This window comes from Lithobates pipiens, unplaced genomic scaffold, assembly GCF_037356315.1.
Source record: "Lithobates pipiens isolate NorthernLeopardFrog02 unplaced genomic scaffold, aLitPip1_a1.2 Scaffold_18, whole genome shotgun sequence".
Lineage (NCBI taxonomy): Eukaryota > Metazoa > Chordata > Amphibia > Anura > Ranidae > Lithobates > Lithobates pipiens.
This window is the reverse complement of record NW_027507758.1, coordinates 478,872,339-478,885,922: the sequence shown is the minus strand read 5'-3', so window position 1 is coordinate 478,885,922 and position 13,584 is coordinate 478,872,339. Positions and strand designations below refer to the sequence as shown.

Genomic DNA, 13,584 nt, shown 5'->3' with positions numbered 1-13,584 from the left:
TCCGGCTAAATGCATAGACATAAAAATGTCACTCGTCATTGTCATTCCTTCACACCAGCACATGGTACCCCAGAATTGTCATCAAGATTAGGCAGAAAAGGCCGAAATAGCTCAGTTGGGAGAGCGTTAGAATGAAGATCTAAAGGTCCCGGGTTTCGGCAACTGTACATGCTCTTTTTGGTGTACCGCTTTCTGACAAGAAAAGGAAGACCAAGCAGGAGTTTGAGAAAGTTGTTTAGAGCAGACTAAGGTCTGGGGCTCAGCAGAAACGCAATTGTGCAACATCCCGCAGTTTATGCTTTTCTCAGCCAATGTGCAAGGACAAGTCAAAATATCCCTTCTTCTTCATAGGACATTTGTACACCAACGCATAGTTCTGCAGAGCCTTGGGAAGAAAAGTCCAGCATGTTTCATTTTCACCTGCAATATACCAATGAAAGCCGTGGGAACAAGACCTAGCCGCATTTGAAAGAAAAATGACTTTTTTGATGTGTAGTCCTTAGAAACGGAAAGTAAAAATCAGGGGAGAAACTGAAAACTATGCTGGAAATCTAGGAAGTTGTGGAAATAGATGGCCAGCAGACAGGCATCAATCACAACATGAAAGGAGATTTTTGAACCGAGCTTGTCAAAAATAACTATTGTTTTTACTGTGGGTGCAATGCTGATGTTATCAAATAAAAGTGGATGCTGTGACTATAAACCTCCTTTAAGGGCTCAATGACCCCTTCGAGTCGACGCACGGTGCCACGTGTCTCCTGGACAAACGCTTTCTAAAGTGCCGAAATAGCTCAGTTGGGAGAGCGTTAGACTGAAGATCTAAAGGTCCCTGGTTCGATCCCAGGTTTCGGCAATTGTGTCCTGAACAGGGATAACCCTACCTTTGATTATATGACTTTCCCATGAATTAGGCCAGTGCGTGTTTGATTCTTTCGCTTCTCCTGTGCCTGTTGTCCTAACAGGGTGGTTGCTTAGTTTCACCTGGAACAAAGTAAAGTATCTTGCTGCCTGTTTTCCTTTCCGGCTAAATGCATAGACATAAAAATGTCACTCGTCATTGTCATTCCTTCACACCAGCACATGGTACCCCAGAATTGTCATCAAGATTAGGCAGAAAAGGCTGAAATAGCTCAGTTGGGAGAGCGTTAGACTGAAGATCTAAAGGTCCCTGGTTCGATCCCGGGTTTCGGCAACTGTACCTGCTCCTTTTGGTGTACCGCTTTCTGACAAGAAAAGGAAGACCAAGCAGGAGTTTGAGAAAGTTGTTTAGAGCAGACTAAGGTCTGGGGCTCAGCAGAAACGCAATTGTGCAACATCCCGCAGTTTATGCTTTTCTCAGCCAATGTGCAAGGACAAGTCAAAATATCCCTTCTTCTTCATAGGACATTTGTACACCAACGCATAGTTCTGCAGAGCCTTGGGAAGAAAAGTCCAGCATGTTTCATTTTCACCTGCAATATACCAATGAAAGCCGTGGGAACAAGACCTAGCCGCATTTGAAAGAAAAATGACTTTTTTGATGTGTAGTCCTTAGAAACGGAAAGTAAAAATCAGGGGAGAAACTGAAAACTATGCTGGAAATCTAGGAAGTTGTGGAAATAGATGGCCAGCAGACAGGCATCAATCACAACATGAAAGGAGATTTTTGAACCGAGCTTGTCAAAAATAACTATTGTTTTTACTGTGGGTACAATGCTGATGTTATCAAATAAAAGTGGATGCTGTGACTATAAACCTCCTTTAAGGGCTCAATGACCCCTTCGAGTCGACGCACGGTGCCACGTGTCTCCTGGACAAACGCTTTCTAAAGTGCCGAAATAGCTCAGTTGGGAGAGCGTTAGACTGAAGATCTAAAGGTCCCTGGTTCGATCCCGGGTTTCGGCAATTGTTGTATCCTGAACGGGGATAACCCTACCTTTGATTATATGACTTTCCCATGAATTAGGCCAGTGCGTGTTTGATTCTTTCGCTTCTCATGTGCCTGTTGTCCTAACAGGGTGGTTGCTTAGTTTCACCTGGAACAAAGTAAAGTATCTTGCTGCCTGTTTTCCTTTCCGGCTAAATGCATAGACATAAAAATGTCACTCGTCATTGTCATTCCTTCACACCAGCACATGGTACCCCAGAATTGTCATCAAGATTAGGCAGAAAAGGCCGAAATAGCTCAGTTGGGAGAGCGTTAGAATGAAGATCTAAAGGTCCCGGGTTTCGGCAACTGTACATGCTCTTTTTGGTGTACCGCTTTCTGACAAGAAAAGGAAGACCAAGCAGGAGTTTGAGAAAGTTGTTTAGAGCAGACTAAGGTCTGGGGCTCAGCAGAAACGCAATTGTGCAACATCCCGCAGTTTATGCTTTTCTCAGCCAATGTGCAAGGACAAGTCAAAATATCCCTTCTTCTTCATAGGACATTTGTACACCAACGCATAGTTCTGCAGAGCCTTGGGAAGAAAAGTCCAGCATGTTTCATTTTCACCTGCAATATACCAATGAAAGCCGTGGGAACAAGACCTAGCCGCATTTGAAAGAAAAATGACTTTTTTGATGTGTAGTCTTTAGAAACGGAAAGTAAAAATCAGGGGAGAAACTGAAAACTATGCTGGAAATCTAGGAAGTTGTGGAAATAGATGGCCAGCAGACAGGCATCAATCACAACATGAAAGGAGATTTTTGAACCGAGCTTGTCAAAAATAACTATTGTTTTTACTGTGGGTACAATGCTGATGTTATCAAATAAAAGTGGATGCTGTGACTATAAACCTCCTTTAAGGGCTCAATGACCCCTTCGAGTCGACGCACGGTGCCACGTGTCTCCTGGACAAACGCTTTCTAAAGTGCCGAAATAGCTCAGTTGGGAGAGCGTTAGACTGAAGATCTAAAGGTCCCTGGTTCAATCCCGGGTTTCGGCAATTGTTGTATCCTGAACAGGGATTACCCTACCTTTGATTATATGACTTTCCCATGAATTAGGCCAGTGCGTGTTTGATTCTTTCGCTTCTCATGTGCCTGTTGCCCTAACAGGGTGGTTGCTTAGTTTCACCTGGAACAAAGTAAAGTATCTTGCTGCCTGTTTTCCTTTCCGGCTAAATGCATAGACATAAAAATGTCACTCGTCATTGTCATTCCTTCACACCAGCACATGGTACCCCAGAATTGTCATCAAGGTTAGGCAGAAAAGGCCGAAATAGCTCAGTTGGGAGAGCGTTAGACTAAAGATCTAAAGGTCCCTGGTTCGATCCCGGGTTTCGGCAACTGTACCTGCTCCTTTTGGTGTACCGCTTTCTGACAAGAAAAGGAAGACCAAGCAGGAGTTTGAGAAAGTTGTTTAGAGCAGACTAAGGTCTGGGGCTCAGCAGAAACGCAATTGTGCAACATCCCGCAGTTTATGCTTTTCTCAGCCAATGTGCAAGGACAAGTCAAAATATCCCTTCTTCTTCATAGGACATTTGTACACCAACGCATAGTTCTGCAGAGCCTTGGGAAGAAAAGTCCAGCATGTTTCATTTTCACCTGCAATATACCAATGAAAGCCATGGGAACAAGACCTAGCCGCATTTGAAAGAAAAATGACTTTTTTGATGTGTAGTCCTTAGAAACGGAAAGTAAAAATCAGGGGAGAAACTGAAAACTATGCTGGAAATCTAGGAAGTTGTGGAAATAGATGGCCAGCAGACAGGCATCAATCACAACATGAAAGGAGATTTATGAACCGAGCTTGTCAAAAATAACGATTGTTTTTACTGTGGGTACAATGCTGATGTTATCAAATAAAAGTGGATGCTGTGACTATAAACCTCCTTTAAGGGCTCAATGACCCCTTCGAGTCGACGCACGGTGCCACGTGTCTCCTGGACAAACGCTTTCCAAAGTGCCGAAATAGCTCAGTTGGGAGAGCGTTAGACTGAAGATCTCAAGGTCCCTGGTTCGATCCCGGGTTTCGGCAATTGTTGTATCCTGAACAGGGATAACTCTACCTTTGATTATATGACTTTCCCATGAATTAGGCCAGTGCGTGTTTGATTCTTTCGCTTCTCATGTGCCTGTTGCCCTAACAGGGTGGTTGTTTAGTTTCACCTGGAACAAAGTAAAGTATCTTGCTGCCTGTTTTCCTTTCCGGCTAAATGCATAGACATAAAAATGTCACTCGTCATTGTCATTCCTTCACACCAGCACATGGTACCCCAGAATTGTCATCAAGGTTAGGCAGAAAAGGCCGAAATAGCTCAGTTGGGAGAGCGTTAGACTGAAGATCTAAAGGTCCCTGGTTCGATCCTGGGTTTCGGCAACTGTACCTGCTCCTTTTGGTGTACCGCTTTCTGACAAGAAAAGGAAGACCAAGCAGGAGTTTGAGAAAGTTGTTTAGAGCAGACTAAGGTCTGGGGCTCAGCAGAAACGCAATTGTGCAACATCCCGCAGTTTATGCTTTTCTCAGCCAATGTGCAAGGACAAGTCAAAATATCCCTTCTTCTTCATAGGACATTTGTACACCAACGCATAGTTCTGCAGAGCCTTGGGAAGAAAAGTCCAGCATGTTTCATTTTCACCTGCAATATACCAATGAAAGCCGTGGGAACAAGACCTAGCCGCATTTGAAAGAAAAATGACTTTTTTGATGTGTAGTCCTTAGAAACGGAAAGTAAAAATCAGGGGAGAAACTGAAAACTATGCTGGAAATCTAGGAAGTTGTGGAAATAGATGGCCAGCAGACAGGCATCAATCACAACATGAAAGGAGATTTTTGAACCGAGCTTGTCAAAAATAACTATTGTTTTTACTGTGGGTACAATGCTGATGTTATCAAATAAAAGTGGATGTTGTGACTATAAACCTCCGTTAAGGGCTCAATGACCCCTTCGAGTCGACGCACGGTGCCACGTGTCTCCTGGACAAACGCTTTCTAAAGTGCCGAAATAGCTCAGTTGGGAGAGCGTTAGACTGAAGATCTAAAGGTCCCTGGTTCGATCCCTGGTTTCGGCAATTGTTGTATCCTGAACAGGGATAACTCTACCTTTGATTATATGACTTTCCCATGAATTAGGCCAGTGCGTGTTTGATTCTTTCGCTTCTCATGTGCCTGTTGCCCTAACAGGGTGGTTGCTTAGTTTCACCTGGAACAAAGTAAAGTATCTTGCTGCCTGTTTTCCTTTCCGGCTAAATGCATAGACATAAAAATGTCACTCGTCATTGTCATTCCTTCACACCAGCACATGGTACCCCAGAATTGTCATCAAGATTAGGCAGAAAAGGCCGAAATAGCTCAGTTGGGAGAGCGTTAGACTGAAGATCTAAAGGTCCCTGGTTCGATCCCGGGTTTCGGCAACTGTACCTGCTCCTTTTGGTGTACCGCTTTTTGACAAGAAAAGGAAGACCAAGCAGGAGTTTGAGAAAGTTGTTTAGAGCAGACTAAGGTCTGGGGCTCAGCAGAAACGCAATTGTGCAACATCCCGCAGTTTATGCTTTTCTCAGCCAATGTGCAAGGACAAGTCAAAATATCCCTTCTTCTTCATAGGACATTTGTACACCAACGCATAGTTCTGCAGAGCCTTGGGAAGAAAAGTCCAGCATGTTTCATTTTCACCTGCAATATACCAATGAAAGCCGTGGGAACAAAACCTAGCCGCATTTGAAAGAAAAATGACTTTTTTGATGTGTAGTCTTTAGAAACGGAAAGTAAAAATCAGGGGAGAAACTGAAAACTATGCTGGAAATCTAGGAAGTTGTGGAAATAGATGGCCAGCAGACAGGCATCAATCACAACATGAAAGGAGATTTTTGAACCGAGCTTGTCAAAAATAACTATTGTTTTTACTGTGGGTACAATGCTGATGTTATCAAATAAAAGTGGATGCTGTGACTATAAACCTCCTTTAAGGGCTCAATGACCCCTTCGAGTCGACGCACGGTGCCACGTGTCTCCTGGACAAACGCTTTCTAAAGTGCCGAAATAGCTCAGTTGGGAGAGCGTTAGACTGAAGATCTCAAGGTCCCTGGTTCGATCCCGGGTTTCGGCAATTGTTGTATCCTGAACAGGGATAACTCTACCTTTGATTATATGACTTTCCCATGAATTAGGCCAGTGCGTGTTTGATTCTTTCGCTTCTCATGTGCCTGTTGCCCTAACAGGGTGGTTGTTTAGTTTCACCTGGAACAAAGTAAAGTATCTTGCTGCCTGTTTTCCTTTCCGGCTAAATGCATAGACATAAAAATGTCACTCGTCATTGTCATTCCTTCACACCAGCACATGGTACCCCAGAATTGTCATCAAGGTTAGGCAGAAAAGGCCGAAATAGCTCAGTTGGGAGAGCGTTAGACTGAAGATCTAAAGGTCCCTGGTTCGATCCCGGGTTTCGGCAACTGTACCTGCTCCTTTTGGTGTACCGCTTTCTGACAAGAAAAGGAAGACCAAGCAGGAGTTTGAGAAAGTTGTTTAGAGCAGACTAAGGTCTGGGGTTCAGCAGAAACGCAATTGTGCAACATCCCGCAGTTTATGCTTTTCTCAGCCAATGTGCAAGGACAAGTCAAAATATCCCTTCTTCTTCATAGGACATTTGTACACCAACGCATAGTTCTGCAGAGCCTTGGGAAGAAAAGTCCAGCATGTTTCATTTTCACCTGCAATATACCAATGAAAGCCGTGGGAACAAGACCTAGCCGCATTTGAAAGAAAAATGACTTTTTTGATGTGTAGTCCTTAGAAACGGAAAGTAAAAATCAGGGGAGAAACTGAAAACTATGCTGGAAATCTAGGAAGTTGTGGAAATAGATGGCCAGCAGACAGGCATCAATCACAACATGAAAGGAGATTTTTGAACCGAGCTTGTCAAAAATAACGATTGTTTTTACTGTGGGTACAATGCTGATGTTATCAAATAAAAGTGGATGTTGTGACTATAAACCTCCGTTAAGGGCTCAATGACCCCTTCGAGTCGACGCACGGTGCCACGTGGCTCCTGGACAAACGCTTTCTAAAGTGCCGAAATAGCTCAGTTGGGAGAGCGTTAGACTGAAGATCTAAAGGTCCCTGGTTCGATCCCGGGTTTCGGCAATTGTTGTATCCTGAACAGGGATAACTCTACCTTTGATTATATGACTTTCCCATGAATTAGGCCAGTGCGTGTTTGATTCTTTCGCTTCTCATGTGCCTGTTGCCCTAACAGGGTGGTTGCTTAGTTTCACCTGGAACAAAGTAAAGTATCTTGCTGCCTGTTTTCCTTTCCGGCTAAATGCATAGACATAAAAATGTCACTCGACATTGTCATTCCTTCACACCAGCACATGGTACCCCAGAATTGTCATCAAGATTAGGCAGAAAAGGCCGAAATAGCTCAGTTGGGAGAGCGTTAGACTGAAGATCTAAAGGTCCCTGGTTCGATCCTGGGTTTCGGCAACTGTACCTGCTCCTTTTGGTGTACCGCTTTCTGACAAGAAAAGGAAGACCAAGCAGGAGTTTGAGAAAGTTGTTTAGAGCAGACTAAGGTCTGGGGCTCAGCAGAAACGCAATTGTGCAACATCCCGCAGTTTATGCTTTTCTCAGCCAATGTGCAAGGACAAGTCAAAATATCCCTTCTTCTTCATAGGACATTTGTACACCAACGCATAGTTCTGCAGAGCCTTGGGAAGAAAAGTCCAGCATGTTTCATTTTCACCTGCAATATACCAATGAAAGCCGTGGGAACAAGACCTAGCCGCATTTGAAAGAAAAATGACTTTTTTGATGTGTAGTCCTTAGAAACGGAAAGTAAAAATCAGGGGAGAAACTGAAAACTATGCTGGAAATCTAGGAAGTTGTGGAAATAGATGGCCAGCAGACAGGCATCAATCACAACATGAAAGGAGATTTTTGAACCGAGATTGTCAAAAATAACTATTGTTTTTACTGTGGGTACAATGCTGATGTTATCAAATAAAAGTGGATGTTGTGACTATAAACCTCCGTTAAGGGCTCAATGACCCCTTCGAGTCGACGCACGGTGCCACGTGTCTCCTGGACAAACGCTTTCTAAAGTGCCGAAATAGCTCAGTTGGGAGAGCGTTAGACTGAAGATCTAAAGGTCCCTGGTTCGATCCCTGGTTTCGGCAATTGTTGTATCCTGAACAGGGATAACTCTACCTTTGATTATATGACTTTCCCATGAATTAGGCCAGTGCGTGTTTGATTCTTTCGCTTCTCATGTGCCTGTTGCCCTAACAGGGTGGTTGCTTAGTTTCACCTGGAACAAAGTAAAGTATCTTGCTGCCTGTTTTCCTTTCCGGCTAAATGCATAGACATAAAAATGTCACTCGTCATTGTCATTCCTTCACACCAGCACATGGTACCCCAGAATTGTCATCAAGATTAGGCAGAAAAGGCCGAAATAGCTCAGTTGGGAGAGCGTTAGACTGAAGATCTAAAGGTCCCTGGTTCGATCCCGGGTTTCGGCAACTGTACCCGCTCCTTTTGGTGTACCGCTTTCTGACAAGAAAAGGAAGACCAAGCAGGAGTTTGAGAAAGTTGTTTAGAGCAGACTAAGGTCTGGGGCTCAGCAGAAACGCAATTGTGCAACATCCCGCAGTTTATGCTTTTCTCAGCCAATGTGCAAGGACAAGTCAAAATATCCCTTCTTCTTCATAGGACATTTGTACACCAACGCATAGTTCTGCAGAGCCTTGGGAAGAAAAGTCCAGCATGTTTCATTTTCACCTGCAATATACCAATGAAAGCCGTGGGAACAAGACCTAGCCGCATTTGAAAGAAAAATTACTTTTTTGATGTGTAGTCCTTAGAAACGGAAAGTAAAAATCAGGGGAGAAACTGAAAACTATGCTGGAAATCTAGGAAGTTGTGGAAATAGATGGCCAGCAGACAGGCATCAATCACAACATGAAAGGAGATTTTTGAACCGAGCTTGTCAAAAATAATTATTGTTTTTACTGTGGGTACAATGCTGATGTTATCAAATAAAAGTGGATGCTGTGACTATAAACCTCCTTTAAGGGCTCAATGACCCCTTCGAGTCGACGCACGGTGCCACGTGTCTCCTGGACAAATGCTTTCTAAAGTGCCGAAATAGCTCAGTTGGGAGAGCGTTAGACTGAAGATCTAAAGGTCCCTGGTTCGATCCCGGGTTTCGGCAATTGTTGTATCCTGAACAGGGATAACCCTCCCTTTGATCATATGACTTTCCCATGAATTAGGCCAGTGCGTGTTTGATTCTTTCGCTTCTCATGTGCCTGTTGCCCTAACAGGGTGGTTGCTTAGTTTCACCTGGAACAAAGTAAAGTATCTTGCTGCCTGTTTTCCTTTCCGGCTAAATGCATAGACATAAAAATGTCACTCGTCATTCCTTCACACCAGCACATGGTACCCCAGAATTGTCATCAAGGTTAGGCAGAAAAGGCCGAAATAGCTCAGTTGGGAGAGCGTTAGACTGAAGATCTAAAGGTCCCTGGTTCGATCCCGGGTTTCGGCAACTGTACCTGCTCCTTTTGGTGTACCGCTTTCTGACAAGAAAAGGAAGACCAAGCAGGAGTTTGAGAAAGTTGTTTAGAGCAGACTAAGGTCTGGGGCTCAGCAGAAACGCAATTGTGCAACATCCCGCAGTTTATGCTTTTCTCAGCCAATGTGCAAGGACAAGTCAAAATATCCCTTCTTCTTCATAGGACATTTGTACACCAACGCATAGTTCTGCAGAGCCTTGGGAAGAAAAGTCCAGCATGTTTCATTTTCACCTGCAATATACCAATGAAAGCCGTGGGAACAAGACCTAGCCGCATTTGAAAGAAAAATGACTTTTTTGATGTGTAGTCCTTAGAAACGGAAAGTAAAAATCAGGGGAGAAACTGAAAACTATGCTGGAAATCTAGGAAGTTGTGGAAATAGATGGCCAGCAGACAGGCATCAATCACAACATGAAAGGAGATTTTTGAACCGAGCTTGTCAAAAATAACTATTGTTTTTACTGTGGGTACAATGCTGATGTTATCAAATAAAAGTGGATGCTGTGACTATAAACCTCCTTTAAGGGCTCAATGACCCCTTCGAGTCGACGCACGGTGCCACGTGTCTCCTGGACAAACGCTTTTGAAAGTGCCGAAATAGCTCAGTTGGGAGAGCGTTAGACTGAAGATCTAAAGGTCCCTGGTTCGATCCCGGGTTTTGGCAATTGTTGTATCCTGAACAGGGATAACTCTACCTTTGATTATATGACTTTCCCATGAATTAGGCCAATGCGTGTTTGATTCTTTCGCTTCTCATGTGCCTGTTGCCCTAACAGGGTGGTTGCTTAGTTTCACCTGGAACAAAGTAAAGTATCTTGCTGCCTGTTTTCCTTTCCGGCTAAATGCATAGACATAAAATTGTCACTCGTCATTGTCATTCCTTCACACCAGCACATGGTACCCCAGAATTGTCATCAAGATTAGGCAGAAAAGGCCGAAATAGCTCAGTTGGGAGAGCGTTAGACTGAAGATCTAAAGGTCCCTGGTTCGATCCCGGGTTTCGGCAACTGTACCTGCTCCTTTTGGTGTACCGCTTTCTAACAAGAAAAGGAAGACCAAGCAGGAGTTTGAGAAAGTTGTTTAGAGCAGACTAAGGTCTGGGGCTCAGCAGAAACGCAATTGTGCAACATCCCGCAGTTTATGCTTTTCTCAGCCAATGTGCAAGGACAAGTCAAAATATCCCTTCTTCTTCATAGGACATTTGTACACCAACGCATAGTTCTGCAGAGCCTTGGGAAGAAAAGTCCAGCATGTTTCATTTTCACCTGCAATATACCAATGAAAGCCGTGGGAACAAGACCTAGCCGCATTTGAAAGAAAAATGACTTTTTTGATGTGTAGTCCTTAGAAACGGAAAGAAAAAATCAGGGGAGAAACTGAAAACTATGCTGGAAATCTAGGAAGTTGTGGAAATAGATGGCCAGCAGACAGGCATCAATCACAACATGAAAGGAGATTTTTGAACCGAGCTTGTCAAAAATAACTATTGTTTTTACTGTGGGTACAATGCTGATGTTATCAAATAAAAGTGGATGCTGTGACTATAAACCTCCTTTAAGGGCTCAATGACCCCTTCGAGTCGACGCACGGTGCCACGTGTCTCCTGGACAAACGCTTTCTAAAGTGCCGAAATAGCCCCAGAATTGTCATCAAGATTAGGCAGAAAAGGCCGAAATAGCTCAGTTGGGAGAGCGTTAGACTGAAGATTTAAAGGTCCCTGGTTCGATCCCGGGTTACGGCAACTGTACCTGCTCCTTTTGGTGTACCGCTTTCTGACAAGAAAAGGAAGACCAAGCAGGAGTTTGAGAAAGTTGTTTAGAGCAGACTAAGGTCTGGGGCTCAGCAGAAACGCAATTGTGCAACATCCCGCAGTTTATGCTTTTCTCAGCCAATGTGCAAGGACAAGTCAAAATATCCCTTCTTCTTCATAGGACATTTGTACACCAACGCATAGTTCTGCAGAGCCTTGGGAAGAAAAGTCCAGCATGTTTCATTTTCACCTGCAATATACCAATGAAAGCCGTGGGAACAAGACCTAGCCGCATTTGAAAGAAAAATGACTTTTTTGATGTGTAGTCCTTAGAAACGGAAAGTAAAAATCAGGGGAGAAACTGAAAACTATGCTGGAAATCTAGGAAGTTGTGGAAATAGATGGCCAGCAGACAGGCATCAATCACAACATGAAAGGAGATTTTTGAACCGAGCTTGTCAAAAATAACTATTGTTTTTACTGTGGGTACAATGCTGATGTTATCAAATAAAAGTGGATGCTGTGACTATAAACCTCCTTTAAGGGCTCAATGACCCCTTCGAGTCGACGCACGGTGCCACGTGTCTCCTGAACAAGCACTTTCTAAAGTGCCGAAATAGCTCAGTTGGGAGAGCGTTAGACTGAAGATCTAAAGGTCCCTGGTTCGATCCCGGGTTTCGGCAATTGTTGTATCCTGAACAGGGATTACCCTACCTTTGATTATATGACTTTCCCATGAATTAGGCCAGTGCGTGTTTGATTCTTTTGCTTCTCATGTGCCTGTTGCCCTAACAGGGTGGTTGCTTAGTTTCACCTGGAACAAAATAAAGTATCTTGCTGCCTGTTTTCCTTTCCGGCTAAATGCATAGACATAAAAATGTCACTCGTCATTGTCATTCCTTCACACCAGCACATGGTACCCCAGAATTGTCATCGAGATTAGGCAGAAAAGGCCGAAATAGCTCAGTTGGGAGAGCGTTAGACTGAAGATCTAAAGGTCCCTGGTTCGATCCCGGGTTTCGGCAACTGTACCTGCTCCTTTTGGTGTACCGCTTTCTGACAAGAAAAGGAAGACCAAGCAGGAGTTTGAGAAAGTTGTTTAGAGCAGACTAAGGTCTGGGGCTCAGCAGAAACGCAATTGTGCAACATCCCGCAGTTTATGCTTTTCTCAGCCAATGTGCAAGGACAAGTCAAAATATCCCTTCTTCTTCATAGGACATTTGTACACCAACGCATAGTTCTGCAGAGCCTTGGGAAGAAAAGTCCAGCATGTTTCATTTTCACCTGCAATATACCAATGAAAGCCGTGGGAACAAGACCTAGCCGCATTTGAAAGAAAAATGACTTTTTTGATGTGTAGTCCTTAGAAACGGAAAGTAAAAATCAGGGGAGAAACTGAAAACTATGCTGGAAATCTAGGAAGTTGTGGAAATAGATGGCCAGCAGACAGGCATCAATCACAACATGAAAGGAGATTTTTGAACCGAGCTTGTCAAAAATAACTATTGTTTTTACTGTGGGTACAATGCTGATGTTATCAAATAAAAGTGGATGCTGTGACTATAAACCTCCTTTAAGGGCTCAATGACCCCTTCGAGTCGACGCACGGTGCCACGTGTCTCCTGGACAAATGCTTTCTAAAGTGCCGAAATAGCTCAGTTGGGAGAGCGTTAGACTGAAGATCTAAAGGTCCCTGGTTCGATCCCGGGTTTCGGCAATTGTTGTATCCTGAACAGGGATTACCCTACCTTTGATTATATGACTTTCCCATGAATTAGGCCAGTGCGTGTTTGATTCTTTCGCTTCTCATGTGCCTGTTGCCCTAACAGGGTGGTTGCTTAGTTTCACCTGGAACAAAATAAAGTATCTTGCTGCCTGTTTTCCTTTCCGGCTAAATGCATAGACATAAAAATGTCACTCGTCATTGTCATTCCTTCACACCAGCACATGGTACCCCAGAATTGTCATCAAGGTTAGGCCGAAATAGCTCAGTTGGGAGAGCGTTAGACTGAAGATCTAAAGGTCCCTGGTTCGATCCCGGGTTTCGGCAACTGTACCTGCTCCTTTTGGTGTACCGCTTTCTGACAAGAAAAGGAAGACCAAGCAGGAGTTTGAGAAAGTTGTTTAGAGCAGACTAAGGTCTGGGGCTCAGCAGAAACGCAATTGTGCAACATCCCGCAGTTTATGCTTTTCTCAGCCAATGTGCAAGGACAAGTCAAAATATCCCTTCTTCTTCATAGGACATTTGTACACCAACGCATAGTTCTGCAGAGCCTTGGGAAGAAAAGTCCAGCATGTTTCATTTTCACCTGCAATATACCAATGAAAGCCGTGGGAACAAGACCTAGCCGCATTTGAAA

General features: G+C 43.8%; 14 non-coding genes across 14 annotated transcripts; all 14 read left to right on the top strand.

The window, feature by feature from the left end:
- Window positions 1–780: 780 nt before the first annotated feature.
- TRNAF-GAA (transfer RNA phenylalanine (anticodon GAA)) lies at window positions 781–853 on the top strand. Its single transcript has one exon. It is a non-coding gene; the product is annotated as a tRNA-Phe (tRNA).
- Window positions 854–1,811: 958 nt separating this feature from the next.
- TRNAF-GAA (transfer RNA phenylalanine (anticodon GAA)) lies at window positions 1,812–1,884 on the top strand. Its single transcript has one exon. It is a non-coding gene; the product is annotated as a tRNA-Phe (tRNA).
- A 1,291-nt stretch (window positions 1,885–3,175) lies between these two features.
- On the top strand, window positions 3,176–3,248 carry TRNAF-AAA (transfer RNA phenylalanine (anticodon AAA)). The gene has a single exon. It is a non-coding gene; the product is annotated as a tRNA-Phe (tRNA).
- Window positions 3,249–5,243: 1,995 nt separating this feature from the next.
- On the top strand, window positions 5,244–5,316 carry TRNAF-GAA (transfer RNA phenylalanine (anticodon GAA)). Its single transcript has one exon. It is a non-coding gene; the product is annotated as a tRNA-Phe (tRNA).
- A 961-nt stretch (window positions 5,317–6,277) lies between these two features.
- Window positions 6,278–6,350, top strand: TRNAF-GAA (transfer RNA phenylalanine (anticodon GAA)). Its single transcript has one exon. It is a non-coding gene; the product is annotated as a tRNA-Phe (tRNA).
- Window positions 6,351–6,969: 619 nt separating this feature from the next.
- TRNAF-GAA (transfer RNA phenylalanine (anticodon GAA)) lies at window positions 6,970–7,042 on the top strand. Its single transcript has one exon. It is a non-coding gene; the product is annotated as a tRNA-Phe (tRNA).
- Window positions 7,043–8,345: 1,303 nt separating this feature from the next.
- On the top strand, window positions 8,346–8,418 carry TRNAF-GAA (transfer RNA phenylalanine (anticodon GAA)). The gene has a single exon. It is a non-coding gene; the product is annotated as a tRNA-Phe (tRNA).
- Window positions 8,419–9,037: 619 nt separating this feature from the next.
- On the top strand, window positions 9,038–9,110 carry TRNAF-GAA (transfer RNA phenylalanine (anticodon GAA)). The gene has a single exon. It is a non-coding gene; the product is annotated as a tRNA-Phe (tRNA).
- A 263-nt stretch (window positions 9,111–9,373) lies between these two features.
- Window positions 9,374–9,446, top strand: TRNAF-GAA (transfer RNA phenylalanine (anticodon GAA)). Its single transcript has one exon. It is a non-coding gene; the product is annotated as a tRNA-Phe (tRNA).
- Window positions 9,447–10,407: 961 nt separating this feature from the next.
- On the top strand, window positions 10,408–10,480 carry TRNAF-GAA (transfer RNA phenylalanine (anticodon GAA)). The gene has a single exon. It is a non-coding gene; the product is annotated as a tRNA-Phe (tRNA).
- A 1,354-nt stretch (window positions 10,481–11,834) lies between these two features.
- On the top strand, window positions 11,835–11,907 carry TRNAF-GAA (transfer RNA phenylalanine (anticodon GAA)). Its single transcript has one exon. It is a non-coding gene; the product is annotated as a tRNA-Phe (tRNA).
- A 269-nt stretch (window positions 11,908–12,176) lies between these two features.
- Window positions 12,177–12,249, top strand: TRNAF-GAA (transfer RNA phenylalanine (anticodon GAA)). The gene has a single exon. It is a non-coding gene; the product is annotated as a tRNA-Phe (tRNA).
- Window positions 12,250–12,868: 619 nt separating this feature from the next.
- Window positions 12,869–12,941, top strand: TRNAF-GAA (transfer RNA phenylalanine (anticodon GAA)). The gene has a single exon. It is a non-coding gene; the product is annotated as a tRNA-Phe (tRNA).
- Window positions 12,942–13,201: 260 nt separating this feature from the next.
- Window positions 13,202–13,274, top strand: TRNAF-GAA (transfer RNA phenylalanine (anticodon GAA)). Its single transcript has one exon. It is a non-coding gene; the product is annotated as a tRNA-Phe (tRNA).
- Window positions 13,275–13,584: the final 310 nt, after the last annotated feature.